Raw genomic sequence first — 16,341 nt, 5'->3', positions numbered from 1 at the left:
GGGGCTTGACTTAGTAATGTTTTTCTTTAACCAGTTATAATCTATAGCAGCAGCATCCTGTACCAATCCAAAACAGCCACACCTGTAGAGGATGTTACAGACATGTAGCCGGGCACAGACAACCACGTGTGTGTCCTCAAATGTTAAGTATTTAATCTTTGAAATGAACTTGAGTTGGAAAAAGCAGGATTCTTCTCAGTACATGATTTGTCTTGAGGAAAGTAAATGAGATCATGATGATTTCTAGTTGTCAAAACAACATTAAGATCATTATGTTTTCCATCTATACTCACCTCAGTCTGTGGTGACATGCAGCGGATGAAAAGATGAAAAGAGCTGTGTTATGTGTGAGTTTAGATTTGATTATATATTGTGTGTGGTTGTGTTTGGTTTGTTGTAATGAATGTGTGGAGCGTAAAGCCAAGGATTGTGATTAATTAGTCGCTCTGTGAAAGTGGGCGACGGGTGACACATTGCTGGTGTCAGACGTAGTTGTAGGAAATGTTTCATCGCACTAAGAGAGAACACTGTAATTCAGTTTACTTATAATCACACATCATCATCCGCTTGGCATCCGTTAAGCGTCGGCTTTGTTTATCTACTCTCCATTAAGGTTTTAGTCACAATTATCTGTCTTGTGTTTAAATCAAACTGGGATTATTTGATTGAGGGCGACTCACCTCGAGCTCTTGGTACATTTGTAGTACAATTAAAATGTCCTTAAAAAACCCTTTGTTAATACACCATGTGCAGTATTAGTTTTGCATGTCCTATATTACTGTTTAGCATCATACTATGTTCAATATCATGTGCATTATTACTTCCATGTGAATTACTCATATTATCACTTCAGTTCAGTGTTGGTTTACTGACTCATGTAACTTTTTCAAGCTCATGATATCTACAACATCATTCTGACTAGTTCAAACTCAATTTGAGGTATTTTGATTTAAGGTGAATTAAATATATCTTAAACTTATATATATGTGTGTAATACATATAGACACAGCACTGTACAAGAATATGAGGAAGTTGCTTTTCTAATTAACTGCTAGGAAGGACACAATGTAGCTTTGTCTTTTAATCAGAATAATAATCGATAAATAAAAGCGACGTTATATATAAGTAGTTGCTGGTTACAGTCCGAACCAGAAACAGGGTAGAAACGTGCCTTGAACCACAGTCCAGACCAATCAAACTGAACCATGGTTCGCTTAATTTATTTATAGTTTGGATTTTTTTAGACCAATTGCAGGATTTTGAGATGGCTTTAAGCGAAAGAGAAGTGGAAGGGGCTCGCAGGATTGTTTAAAGTCTTCACCTACGATGTAATGTTTAAACGACGAGGATTCATTTTGCAGGTAGTAATACAATGATGATAATATAGTGCCTACAACGAAACAATTAATATCCAGTATTAACAGCCCAAGTAAGTGATGACGACAGGACGCATGTCACACAAAAGTCTTTAGTTTGACCCTTAAATTACAATGTGAAACCAAAACAAACCAAATCAAATGTGAGAAATGTTACAAAGATATGATCATCTGACTTTTTACAAACAAAGCCAACATATAGTACAGTAGCTTTGCCAGCATTGTTAGGAGGCCGTCATCTGACTACTTTGATTCTTCACGTGATTAATTCAAGTTCGTTATTTGTTTAGTTTTGTCTGAAGCATGAGTTTAAAATGTTTATTTGATAATGGAGTTGTGTCTAGTGCCTACTTTGTTATGCAGCAGTGATGAGAATGGATCAAATTACTATTGTTTTGCTTCATCTGACAACACACACAGGGAAACAAACAAAGAGAACACATGGCTCTTGTGAAGCAGAAATGTAGTGACCATTGGGAAGAGGAGTGCATCATCTGCTTGTGTTTGTATGAAGTGTAAATGATGCATTTTTTAGAGAGCAGGGGAAAAAAAAGACAATTTGGTTGCCTTTCTCTATGTGGGCAGTAAAAACGTGGGGAATAAGTTCTGAAAATGCCAACGTTGACAGAAAACTTCCCACTGTATTCTCCCATTTATCTCCAGGCCTGAGATCAGCACATAAGACTGACACATACTGAGCTGAGGCGATTTTACTATTTTTACACAAAGCACTTATAGGCCCGACGTTTTGCTGAGACGACAGATGTTTTTATGCAAAATGTGTTATGTGACTGTCTTCTTCTGTGTGTGCATGTGTGTTTTCCTTCTGCCTGTCTTTCTTTGTGTATAGCATGATAACATGGAACAGCTCCTCATACAATAACCTTTATATACTACATTTCAGCAGCCGTCTCTAAATTATCCAAGAAAATATAGGTTATGTTTTTGTTGTTGTTGTTGTTATGTTTATTGACACAGTTACATGAATATATGCTCAATCTGCTGCAGAGACATCTCTTCAGGTGGAGCTGGGAGATATTCTGTTGTAATCATTGATTTTCCTACTTAATTCTGACCATTTGTATTGTAAATGATTGTTGTCAATGGAGGAGAGTTGAATGGTCAGAAACCAGTGCAACAGCGTTCTTTTGATGTTCTATAGCACGACATTTATTTAGTCAATGTAAAGAAATATATTTATACTGGTCTTTAAATGTGATGTCATGTGATGATCACTTTTGGTCGTGTTTTTCATCACAACTGATTCGGTTCCTGCAGTTCATTTAAGATTCCCATGTATTGTGCCCTCAAATCGTTATAGCCCTGTTCGCTGAAAATAAAAATTTGACACTTTCTGGTGCTATTTTCCACCAAAACTATTAAGTGAGTCATGAGCTGCTGGAAATTTGAGGCACAGCCTTATTTATTTATTTATCCTTTCAGCAGAAGTGACTCAAAGAAATATGACCTTTGGAGGAGCCAAGTTAGTCGAAGCTCCAATTTAGTTTGAATAAATTACTGACCTAGAAATAATTTAAATCATTCTCTACATCTTAAGATCGCCTAAATTCTGAATGATCAAACTTTGTATGATTATAACAATATTATTGTTAAACAATATTATTAAAATATATTATTGTTAAGGACCCCCTTGTTTAAACAGATTTACTGGGCATGAAGATGGCTGGCTGCTTTGTTTTTGTTAGTCTCTTCTTCCTGCTGGATCTTTGGATAAAAAACTGAACACAGAAAGAGAACTGGTCAGTAATTTTTCCTTTCGGCGGAACAACGCAGAACAAGCCATGTGCATGTCAGCGGTCAGGTTGCTGCCAGCTGTAGTCCGCTCTGCTGCATGTTCAAGTGCAGCAGAAAACATGAGGTGATGCTGTTTGATCATTCAGCCGTTGTCATCAGCAGCTCTCTGAGGCAGGTTTGGTGGTTTCAGGGTGAAGGAGACCAGCGAGCATGAGAAAAACGTAATCAATTCTGTAATATAGCAGAAACTTGTTTTATATGCAACACAGCATGCGTCGTCTAAACTCCCTGTTTTGGTTCACTGCTGCAGGTGTTGTGGACCATATACATGAAAGTTCTGTGGGTTTGTGTTTGTGTGCCGTGTTGTGTTGTGCAGTGCTGTGTTGTGTTGTGCTGAACTGTGGTGGTGTGCAGATTCTCTCTGACATGCAGTCACAATCACACAGCCTTATCTCTGCTCACCTTCTGCTGACTCCCTCAGGCAGCCAGCCCTGCTGTGTCCTCAGCTTCACCACAGATTCGCTGCTGTGTGTGCGTGTGTGCGTGTTTGTGTGTGCGTGTGCATCCTGCATGTCTGAATATTTTTAGAAATTTTAAATTCTGCAGAGTCTGTAACTTTGTTGTGGAAACATAAATACGTGCTTCGGTGCATCTGTGTTTACATCGACCAACGTATGTACCGTACAAGGCATCTGTCTCTCGTATGGATGTTCTTAGGTTTAAAGACTCAATCAATGAAGAAAAGAACATGTTTTTCCTTTAAAGTGTATTTTTGTGTGTGTGCATGCATGTGTGTGTGTGTCTGTTTCTCCCAGCGAATCGTCTCCATGTCGGCGAGCGTTGCCCTCCCTCTCTGCTTCACTGAGCTGACAGTCGGTCCAGGCTCTTTTTTTTCTCTCTCTCTATCCTGTCTCCCTTCCTTCCTCTCTCCTCTTCCTCTCCTCTCCTTCTGGCGTGGATGTCGGACATGTGCTGAAGCCAGTTCGTTGAAAAAGATGAATGTGCCTGTGATTAAGTTATTTTACTCTGTCATCCGTAGAATAATATGTACAGAAGCTTCCTGATGGATCTGAGTGTAGAGAAAGGATCCAGATGTTTGGGAGACGATGTGAGCTTGGTTGCTAATTTATTCAGTTAATGGCCTTTTCCTGAAAGGTTTAATGTTTCACAATAGGTGATAATAAAAATTTGCAGTTTACGCCGGCAGCTTACTCTCTTTGTTATACATTCATTTTTAAAGGAAGCGATTGGATGCAGATGAAGTTTTAGTCACCAACAGGCGGAAGAGTTTCCTGGAGATAAAATAAAGCGGCTTTAGCAAACAAAAACCTAACAAAAGAAGAACTTCAAGTATTTTTTCGGTTGTGATGGTTCTTTTATACCTGCTAATGTTGGCTATATTTCATCCTGTCAAGAAAGAAAAACTGTGGCAACGCTTGCAATCTTTCAATGCCACTGCAAAAAAAATAAATAAAAAAAACTCAAGCAGAGAAGGGACTGCTGGTGGGTCGATATTTTACAGATGCAAAGATTACAGCCGATTTACATCCTCAAAAGAAATCTGCCTTGTTCAGTAATTGTGTTGTTTATTATTGTTATTATTGTCATTATCCGCATAAAAATCAAAGGGAGCCCATGCAGGTGACATGAACGAGTGATTGGTTCAACGTAGCTTCCTGGTGAAAACAGAAAATCGAGTCCAGATGCAGTTTCTTTTTATACTTATCTCATTATATCGATCTGCCTGGGAAACGCCTTGCACACGAGCACACCTTCACAGCGCCATCAAGGTTTGCGAGTCACACGTGTGATGCGAGGCTTCGGTGCACCCCCACATTCACACAGAGACGTATGTTTACAACACACCTTCAGAAGACTTGTGACGAGTTTGTTTGCTGTCGTCTTGATCTGTCATCTGAGAGGTTTGATTGCTCGAATGTGATATAGCTGTGGCATTTTTACTGATTTGCTTCTTCACAGGTTTTGTATGTTACACACTAAAGGTATCACATGTAGTTCAGAGCAAGACTCAAGGAAACATAACAAAAAACCAAGCTCCTTCATGCTTTTAGGTCAGGTAAAAAGACAGAGAACATAAATTAAATACATATTTTTTCTCAAATTCTGTCCTTTAGGTAGTTCTAGTCATGATTATGTTTGAGACCTGAGACTGACCTGTAATTGGTGGCGCAGATGTTTTGTCTGGACCTAACTACTGCGGCTCACAAGTCCCAATCCAAATTACGTCAAAAGTGCAAGATGGTGGCACTATTATCTGGGAAACGTGTCATCCATCTTTATGTATAATCCATTGTCTCTCTCTATATATATATGATCTATAAATAAGATGCGACTCTTCCAGCTACATAAAGGTGTCTTGATTTTCACAGTTTTCTTGTGTGTGTTTGATAGGGAGTGAGCCTATACTTACCTTTCTCCTTCAGTTCACGCCGTCCTCAGCGGTGAGACTGGGAGTCCTCAAACTTCCTCTGACCCACCAATGAGCAGCAGAAACATCTTTATTCTGAAGGTGTTGGGCCCTATAATTGGCATTGTTATTAATTTTGGCCAATGTGACGCAGCCAGACATGCCAAAAAAGGTTGAGAGATGAATAAACAAAACAGACCACACCCCTTAAATAAATGCCTTGTGGACATGCAGATAACACACAACACCCACCCACACACACACAAACACACACAGGGCTTAATAGTGCAGAACGATGAATCATCTCCCCCGTTTTTAGAGCAGAAGATCAAATGATGACAGAAGGCTGTGGAGAGAGGAAGGAGAGAAGGCATCGGAGAGCGAACAGCAGCCTGATCTGCTGTGGCCCAGACTGTGGATCTATAAATCTAACAGACTGACTGCACACTGTTTGCCTGTGTGTGGCTGTTTGTATTTTCCGTTGTGCTAATCTTCCGCAGCTTTGTGAGGAGGCATAAATGTGTCATGTGTTTTCTGAGAGAAAGAGAAAGAGAACGAGAGAGAGAGAGAGAATTTTGAATTTGCATTTTTTACACGGTACTCCATTCCTCACTCATGTCTGATTTGTGCACTTTTTTTTGTAGTGTGTGTAGTGTTTTTGTATGTTTGTGTAATGTGAGCCTCCTCTTCATCGTTAGTCCCTTCATCATGGTCCCTGTCTGATTCTATCTGCCTGGCTCTGTTTTAATAAAGCGTGTGGAATTGGATTAAAGGCAAGGATTTTCTGCATGAATGCTTTGGCGCATCTGCGTTTTATTTTTGTGCTACATCGCCATTTTCCCTATGTATATTTTTCCCCCCCCGGCGGACTGACATGACTTCTGTCCTCCCACCGCCTTTAGACATGCATGCGCATACATTGTTGCTGTGTGTGTCTCTTCTGATCTTTCTAAATTGTTCAGCGTCGTCTCTCCCTGTTTGGTCGGTTTGATCAGCTGCTATGAAAGCCTGAGTGCCGCTGCTGGTTGATGGCTGTGTCTAGGTGCTGGAGATATACTTGCTTCAACATGATGTTACTCTGTTAAAAGTTTTAGAAGTTTTTCCTTACTCTTGTTGAGGGTTGAGGTCAGAGGATGTCATACCTTGTTAAAGCCCTATGAGACAAATTGTGATTTGAGAATATGGGCTATACAAATAAGATTGGATTGATTGATGATGTCCTTTTAAAGTGCGGGGAAACATAATGTTTTTTACTGGTGGTAGTAGTATTGTTCATAGTAATAAATCAAAAACATAAATTACAAATTACTAGTGGTTTCATTCTCTATGAGGGTAAATAAGGGTTTGCAGTGGCTTATTTTATATATATTTTTGCTTTGAAAACTCTTCAAATAGCATGTTTTCCCTGTGCTGTCTTTGTCTCCGGTGGGCAGGTGAACACATCTCCTGAAATGCGATGTGGCTGTGGAGTCCTGCACTTTGTTCCCACCCCTCCGCCCCCGATCCCCCCCGCTCACTGTCCTTTCCCTCTCCCTGCTCTCCGCTTTGCCCCAGGGAGCGCCCCCTTCCATGACGGCGGTTCAAACTCTGGGAAAAGGTCGGCAAAGCATGCCGGGCTGACACACAGCGCCCAGCGGAGCGAGAAACACGAGGAGCGACGCTCATAAAGCCACAGGCAGAGGGGCGCGTCTCTCAGAAATCACTCGATGTCTGTGTTTACCCGGGCTCTGACAGGTCGAGCGGCTAGAAGGCCAAGCGGAGCTCACTATCAGCCCTTATCTGACCTGTGCGCACAGACCCACAGAGCCAGAGCCGCCTCAGATGTATCTGCTAAATGAATCGAGCTGTTTGCCAGTGTTTTAAATGTCATTAAATATCAGTCAATTTCGACGGAATTTCTGGCCGCTGGGTCAGCGATCACAGACGACCCTTTACTCTTTCTATCGCTCACAGTCGCCCTCATTTGATATGTCTTTGCCCTTTTGTTATTTTAAATCTCCAAATAGAGTTTAACTCCTTTCATTCAAAGATCAAAATTTTCAACATAAACCATGAATTGATTCTTCAGTTTACAATATCAAAATTGTTTTGGCATAACCACTGACTATAAATTACATTTATACAGGAACAAGAAATTCATAAGTCCCCCTCCTTTTGTGAGCACATGGAACATCCCACCTGAGACAATACCAAGTCACCCAATGTTTCGGGCTTAAAGTTGCCAAGAAAATCAAACCACACCATTACCCACAGTTGGATGCATAGTGATGAGGTAATGTATCGTTAAAAACAGCTTTTCTCCCTGATTTTTTCATTTGCAGTTAAATACACAATTGCAACCAAATATACAGAGCTTGAAATAAGATCTAAATAATACATAAATGCACATCATCTCTGCCTCGTTTATTCTGTCAAATAAAAATGTTCACATCGGCAAACATAGACGCTGAAACTGAGAAAACTGTGAAAGACTCATATTGATTGATTGTTATCGACCGAGCCACATAGCGGTTTGTGTTTACAACCCCAAAAGCTCTCAAGTCGACTCCTGTTGTGGTTCCTCCTGAGACATTTGTTTCCTTTTTGTTTGTTTTTTTCATTTTTTCGTCTGTCGTGTGTCACCATGCACCCAGTCGCTTGAAGATCTCCTGCTGTCTTCTCACATGGAGTCAACCAGACATTATCCAGGTTTTTTTACGGGGCTGGCAGGAGAAACTCCAGTGAAAGTCTGGGGTGTCTGAATCGGACATTTGCGTTCTCACGTACACCCTCTGGATGATATCAGGAGATAATCTGGAGTCTAGTGCATTTCTGAAAGTAGTTTTATAGAGAATCTTTACTTTCCAGTTCATCCAATTCAAACTGGATTATAAATGATCCTATAGAAAACAACAAAGGTAATTTGTGTGAGCTGCAGACCATCCATCTGTCTCTTTCTCTCTGTTTTGGCCAATTTCGCTCTCTTCTCCCAGTGGCACATTGCTAAAAAAGCCTGTAAAAGGCTTTTCTTTCTGGGTATGGAAGAGTCCCTTTAAACCCCCCCCCCCCCATCCACCCCCAACCCAATCTAACCTGCACCTTAGCCATCCTCAGAGCCCCATCATTACAGTCCTTTAAAAGGACAAAATTACAGCAGAGTGACTTATTACCAGCTGTATCCAGGGACGGGATGGAGTTTAGAGAGGAGAAAAAGGTAGTCAGGAATAAAAGAGGCAGATAAATCAGATGAGGCAGTGGAACAAGGAAGATGGAGGTTCAAAGGGGGGAAGGATCACATCAGCCGGACGGAGATAGAGGGATGGAGGGAAGGGGTAAAGATTAGAGAGGGGACAGGGAGGCTGGATTGGATAGAGAGAGCGGGAGGGAGAGGGAGCAAGAAGCAGACGCAGACAAACACAGTCATTTACAGAGCAAGGATGGCCTGTCTGCTAATGGACAGATAATATATGGCCCCTGAAAGTTTGCTCAGCCTCGCAGTTCCCAAAGTTCACACATCCCTCTCATCCCTCACATCCACTTCCTTGCCAACGGAAGTGATGCACCATGGGATGTAATAACCGCCTCTTGCGGAGGGTCACAGAGTTTTTTTTCATCTGCTTGCATTGGGATGTTTAAAGCATTTTTTTTTTTTCTTTGTATGATCTAATCCCCTCGAGAGCCTTTGTATCACTTCGAATGAGCGTATTTAGCGGCAAAGTATTCTGACAGTGTTTGGAGCGTTTGCTCAGTGCGACGCGTGGCGGACCTCCAGAGACCCTCGCCGTGTCGTACACGAAACTCAAGCAGACAGGCTTTGGTAAACAGATGTAAACTCAGCGGAAAGGGACGAGAGTGAGAGTGGGAGGAGGGCATGTGTGATGCGCTAACAAACACAGAAATGGACATCTCACTGGCGCCAATGACAGGAGCGTTTCACCTAAACACGCTCAGAGAGGCAGAACACACATCATCACCTTCTTACGTTCCTGTACTTTCATTTCACTCTGGGAAACAATTATATTTTTCACTGCATACAACCTACATCTCACAATACTGGATATTAACAGAATTTTTTTTACCATCTTTCTGTTCTTTTTCATCATAGTAATATATAAGGGGCTTATAATGATTGAGGAAATGCGGGTTAATTATTACATTTCAAAAGGAAAGGTAACTCAAAATGTTTCACATAGGTCAAAGAAATGCATTTAAAAGAACAATGAAGAAGAGGACAGACAATTTGAGAAGACTCATTGAAGCATTCAAGTAATTTTTTGTCTTTCAACCTCCAAATCACTATCATTTATCAATCTGCACCATAATAAATATGAGCCCTAGTTTCCTTGAATCTTCAATTTTGAAAATAGAATAAAAGCACGCTAAAAGAATAAAAGGAAATACATCATCAGTGTGTGCCTGTAAAGTGCAGTGATGTCCCGGTTTTAAAATTGGAAATAAATCAGTCAATCAAATGCACAGGAAAACAGATGGTTTTAAAAGGGGTCCTGCTTTTTCGGTGTGTTAAAAGATTATTTTGGAATATAAAGGTCTGTAAAGTAAAAAAAAAGTCCATAGTCCACAGTAAGAGAGCCCCCCTCCTGCACAGAAAACACTGCTCCTGAAGCTCCTGAAGCCCCTCATCAGTAGTCCGTACCATAATACCGGGGAATCGTGATGAGATGTGACACGCTTACAACATTTGCATAATGCACACCTAGCAGCTAGTCTAACAATAGTGGAAAACATGCTGAAGCGGTTGACCAATCACAACAGAGGGGGCCAGCTTGCCAATCAGAGCATGTAAAAAGTAATTACCCAGGTTCAAAATTATGAACCTGAATATGAGCTTTATATGTTTCCTTTAAAGGGTTAAAAAAAATGCTTTTGAAAATTGTAGATTTTGGTTTTAGTGTGAGAATGGCAATTAGTAGAGGTCAAACCTCTACCTAGGCCCAAAGGTCCCCTTATGAAAACAGATATAAATTCTCTAGATCCACATTTTTATTTGAATCCACAACAAATTGCACACACTCCTATTCTGAGAGAAATTATTGAAAATTTTTAAAGAAAGAGGGAAAAAAAACATATATCTGCTTCTTAATCTTATTAATTTTATATAAATATATGGGATGTTATATTTCTGGCCTTGAACTTGTTTGTGTCCCAACATCTGTTGCCACCTGACTTGTGATCTGACCAACTGTACTTCAGGTATACCACTTCTTAGAGGTTTTATGCAAATAGGCTCCCTTCCCTGGTGAGGTTGGCCAAGAGAGACGACTAGAGCTCCTCCTAACTCAAACACCCACACACACACAGACACAATGCCATTTAAAGAGCGAGTGAGGCAACTAATGGATGATTTTCATTGTTATTCATGTATTAATTTATTCGCTCATAGCAGACGTGAAACAGGGCTGTAATATGCAGATGTGGGTTTGTTTCTCGATGGGAATTTTCCGGTCCACTGCCTCTAGCTGCCACTAATAATAAAGACAGGCAAGAGGAGTGGAGGAGGAAAAAGAGAAGGGGGGATGCAGAGAGAGAGAGAGAGAGATAGAGATACAGAGAGAGCGAGAGAGTGGGAGTTTGAGAGGGAAGGTCGGAGTTGTCAAGATGCCTCCAGTCATACTCCAGCTCTTAAACAAATACCCCACTTTCTTGAGTCTACACACACGTACACACACATGCAGGCAGTGACCAGGTGTGCTCTCGCTGTGAATGATCTTGTCCTTGACATGAAGGTGAGCGTGTACAGTCGTCCTCTCTCTATCGTTGACAAGACACCTGAGCAGCTGCAGGCTGTTGCTACACTGTCTCGAGATCGGCAGGAGAGGCTGATTTTACAATGTGGTTGATGTGAAAAAACAAGAAAACACTCCAACCGTGGCACAATTGAAAATCAATCAGTAAGTCCGTCAGTCAAACTTTATTTGTATAGCACCTTTCATACTGCTTAGTGCAGTTTACTAGCAAAGATAATAGAGCCGGTAATAAGACAGAGCTTTAGACTAAACAAAACAATAAATATGAAGATGAAATATAGCAAAAAACAATAACAACAATGTTAATAATATTGGTAATGATAAAAATGGTGATTAAAGACTAAACACTGGTCAAAATATGGGAATGGGAATGATAGTACAAATACAAGTTATTGGATTAAAGTTTAATCAGAATGGGGATCCTGTTTTATTTCCAAGTAGGTTTGGACAAACAAGGGATTTGCTGTTGTATGATTGTGCTGGGCATTAATAGCAAATAAAAAACAGTATATAATAATGTTAAACACAAGAAAGAGATTTGTGCAGTATAAACGTTAAAATGAAGCATTTTTACAGTATTATTGGCCAGAGTGTTCAAATTTAAAAGTCACAGGATGTTTTTTAACATGTATTCACTGATACAAAACAGCATACAAGAGTAAGTGAAATACAGTAGGTAATGTATTTAAACCAAACATTGAAAGTCAGCTGTTACAGCATGTCAGGGAGACTCAGACATTCAAGCTGCCTCCAAAGCTTACACTGTGAGCATGGCAGACATATGATATATGCCAGTGCCAAGACCGTGAGGTACTTTAAAAACAGGTAAAAGAGATATAGTTCAAAGCAAGTATATATATATTTATTTTAACTGCAAACAGATATAATGGGTAGATTATATTATTAACTACATGATCAAAAGTGCTGTGGCACAGGATGATTGCACAGAATAATTCCAACAGAATTATGCACAGATTTAATGGATATGTAGTCTATATGCTGTATTTTTGCATGTATAGGAAATCCATCCATCCATTATCTATACCACCTCCATTTGAGGGTCATGGGGAGCTGGAGCCAATCCCAGCTGACACCCTGTACAGGTCACTAGTGTGCAGTTAACATAACCCCAATATGCATGAATAAACCCACAAGACACGGGGAGAACTACAAACTCCGAACTGGGATTCAAACCGTGAACCTTCTTGCTAAGACCACACCAAGGTTCGTGGCTTATGTGGAATATTTGAAGCAGTGGGACTTTTTCAACCCTTGTAAATATGAGCCTTTATTTCTCAGCTCTGAAAAATCAAATACCCCTGTTATGCAGCTGTTGAATAGCTAATACATATTCATGTGCTGCTTCACTGAAAAGCTCACTTTAAGTAGTCCAGTCTTGCTAAGAAAATAAGCAGTTGAACAAACTGATTGTGTCATTGCCCGAGACACAAATAGCCACGGACTGTGAGACACCCTGTAGGCTACTGGCTGTGAGACACGTTGTTTCCTGCGTGCGCTGCCGTGGCACTGGGGCTAGTTCCTGCAGGAAGGTCAGAGGCGTGAGATACTGCCACGCCGCAGGAGTAACGATGTCAAGGACAAGATGCTAAACAGGCAGCAAAGCATTCGCTCTGTTTTTCTCTTCCCTTCTGGATTCATAAGGGATATTAACCCCAGCTTGTCTGTGTGATTGAGCGGTGGAGTGGCAGCTTGAGAAGAGGAAGGGGAGAGAGAGGCCCCGTGAGAGATCACATAGAGGGGGATGAATGACTAACATGTTAAAGAGGTGGGAAAGACGTGACTTCGAAGAGGAGCAGAGGCAGGTGAAAGAAACTTGGCTTGCATGTTGCTATCAGCTATAACCAAAATAAATTTCAGATATAACCCTAATGTGAATAACTAATGATGCAAATAAAATGCTCATAAAATGATACAATTTATTAGATATTTGAGCTGTTTTACTAAAAAGCGCCATAAGCCTCCAGTGTTGAACGCCACATGGAAAATCAATTACAAGTGTTGCTGACCCTGTTGTCTTTGCTCACAGCTGTTTAAATTTTGCACTTAACAATCATACAACTGCTCATATGCACATAGGAGATGAGCTAATATTAGAGCAATGGTTGTGTTGACCGGCACGTGCTTGCCCAGTGTTCAAGTGATAAGTGTTTTCCATTGTCGTTGTATGGATGAGGATTTTAAAACTTGACTGGAGCAAAATAGTTTTCGTTTGAAAACGTGTTTTTCAATATTTCTTGTCCACCTATTAACAAATTCTCTGCTGTCTCTATTTACTTTAGAACAATGGCCAGTGTTACTAAGCGGATCGTGCTGGATTCGGAGCTGATAGATGTTGAATAGCAATACCTTATCCTTAAGAACTGCAACAAAAAAAACGAGTAGTGACATTTAAGGCCCAACAGTCACCTTATGAATCCACTATCTCCAGATTTTTATTTGGATCTACACCAAATTTAACACACTCATAAAAGTCGGTCCCCTAAACATGTTGACTTTTCATCAAGATCCGTGAATTATCCTCTGAGAAGCCGAGAACAATGTTGAAATACATCCTCACATTGTTAAAGAACCTGATCCAGATTTGCAGCAAGATTTAATGAGTCCTTCTCTGACTCATACCAAATCCTCCCACCAAGTTTCCTGGTAATCTGTCAAGTAGTTTTTGTATAATACTGCGAAATAACAGATAAACAAGAGCAGACAAGAATATCACCTCCTTGGAAGAGAAAAACAGCAGCAATAATGTGTCCTTTGTTGTTGGCATTTGTGCATATGCATTAACTCTAATTCCATTTTTTCAACATCACTATTGGTTATTAAAAACTCCACCATACATCTGGGTGAAAATACGGAAATATAAACATTATGTGAAAACTAAATAATGCAGTAGAATGACCCCTGCAGATGTATGTTATCATATTTTACTGGATAATTATTATAGATGCATAAACAAATCTTCCTTTGACATTTTATGGAGTGGAAGTAAACACTGGCAGAAATTGGTTATAATCAAGCAAAGCACAAGTGCCTGAGAATTGTGCCTCAGTCTCATGTCCATGTTACGAGCACACACCTCACAGCGTCCATCATGCATGCTGACGTCTTGTTCCCCTAAGATGTGTACGTGCACACACACACACACACACACACACACACACACACACACACACACACACACACACATACACACACACGTGACTATCTGGAGCCTAAGCCCACAGGCATGCACCCAGGCCAGAGTCCAAGCCGTGTCAAATCAGCAGAGACTTCACCAGAGGCCAAATCTGTAGCGTATAATTAGCTTTTAATCAGCACCCTCATTCAGGCGAGCAGTAAAGATTAGCCCAGCTTGGGCTCTGCTTAAAATAAGCATTCATAAATGCGCGTGAAAGCCTCTGACCCATCGCATCCAATCAGACACACAATATCAAGCTCCCTCCCTGCCGTCCCCTCCCTCCCTCCCGCTTTCCCCGCTTATGCCTGCAAAGCTGCTCTTTATTTTCCCTTCTCTCATCCTGTCTCCTCTATGAATTGGGGAACATTTTTCCAGGGACGTTTGTCTGCACATCCTCATATTCAGAGCAAAGAAAAGGAGCAGAAACCTATGCTGTCACGATCCGGTGCATCGTTTGCCTAAGTAGGACGCACATGTCTCTACATACCACAGCAAGCCCGACCTGCGTGACACCTTCTGCGCTGGAGGGTCTATTTGGATAATCCAATATGTCGAATTTAAAGTGGGAGTCTTTATTAAACGGGCTGTTGGGGGTTCGAGAGTGTAACATTTTCGATGAGCTCATCTCGTCTAATCCCTGCCTCTCTCTGGGCTGAGCCGCGGCATTTATGACAGTAATGAAGTGCAGTGAGATGAAAGCGTTTTTAATGGGATTTAGTTAAACTGGGACACAAACCAGAAAGTCAGGGAGAGGGGAGGAAAACACTTCCTTCGTCAACGCAGCCAACGTCATTGTTATTTCTGCTCTCATGCATGACTGGCCTGCACGGTGGGATTGTTAAATGAATATGTGTGTCACCACTCATGCCTATTGGTTATGAGCAGTGTCAGTCACAAGCCTCCTGTTGTAGAGTTATATTCACGTTGCTCTCTTGTGAGTCATTTTTACTCTTCCTCGCTGTTCTCTCACATGTCTCATCCTCTTATGCTTTACAGTGAACGATGAGCGACTGCAGTGTGTGTAACAGGCAGAGTTGACCCATGAAGTGCACCTGTGTTTGTGTGTGTGTGTGTGTGTGGGGCGAGGGGCTGGGTAACTGGCTGTTTCAAGATATTTTCAGATTCAGGTCTACATACGTGTGCGTGACGGGAACTGCTGCTGCTGGAGAGATCGGCGAAGTGATATGGTGCATGACTGTGTGTGTGTGTGTGTGTGTGTGTGTGTGTGCACGTGCTTGCCATACTATACTGTATCTGTATCGAGGTGTTATGTTGTGTGCAGAAGAAAGGATCCTTTGCTGGAAGTTGAGACACAAAGCGAAACAGCCTCAGGCACTGTCTTTCTTCTATGATCTGGAAGAAACCACAGACACACTCACACATGTGCACACACACACACACACACACGCACACACACGCACACACACACACACGTACACACACACACACACACACACACACACACACACACACACACACACACACACACACACACACACACTGACAGGAAGAAATCACCTCACATCTTTGTTAAGATCTTCTACAACAAATTAGCAGGTATACGTGTTTTTTTAAACATGGTTAAACCTGCCAAAAAGGCATTTGACTCCTTTCCCATTGTCTGTAGTTTGTCTCTCTATTTTTTGTTATTTCCCTGGTGAGTCATGTTTAATGGCACAGATGCCCCCGGAAACTGAGGCACTCTCTTCTTTCGCTGTCGTGCCAGCTGCATGTTGGTAAAAGGATATTTACCAACTTTTTTTGAATAAAGTGCATAAAAAAAAAAGTATTATCCATGCAAGTTTAATGCACCTCATAATGTCTTGCAGTAGCGTCTAGACT

Source organism: Limanda limanda, chromosome 17, assembly GCF_963576545.1.
Source record: "Limanda limanda chromosome 17, fLimLim1.1, whole genome shotgun sequence".
Lineage (NCBI taxonomy): Eukaryota > Metazoa > Chordata > Actinopteri > Pleuronectiformes > Pleuronectidae > Limanda > Limanda limanda.
This window is presented reverse-complemented; position numbering follows the sequence as displayed.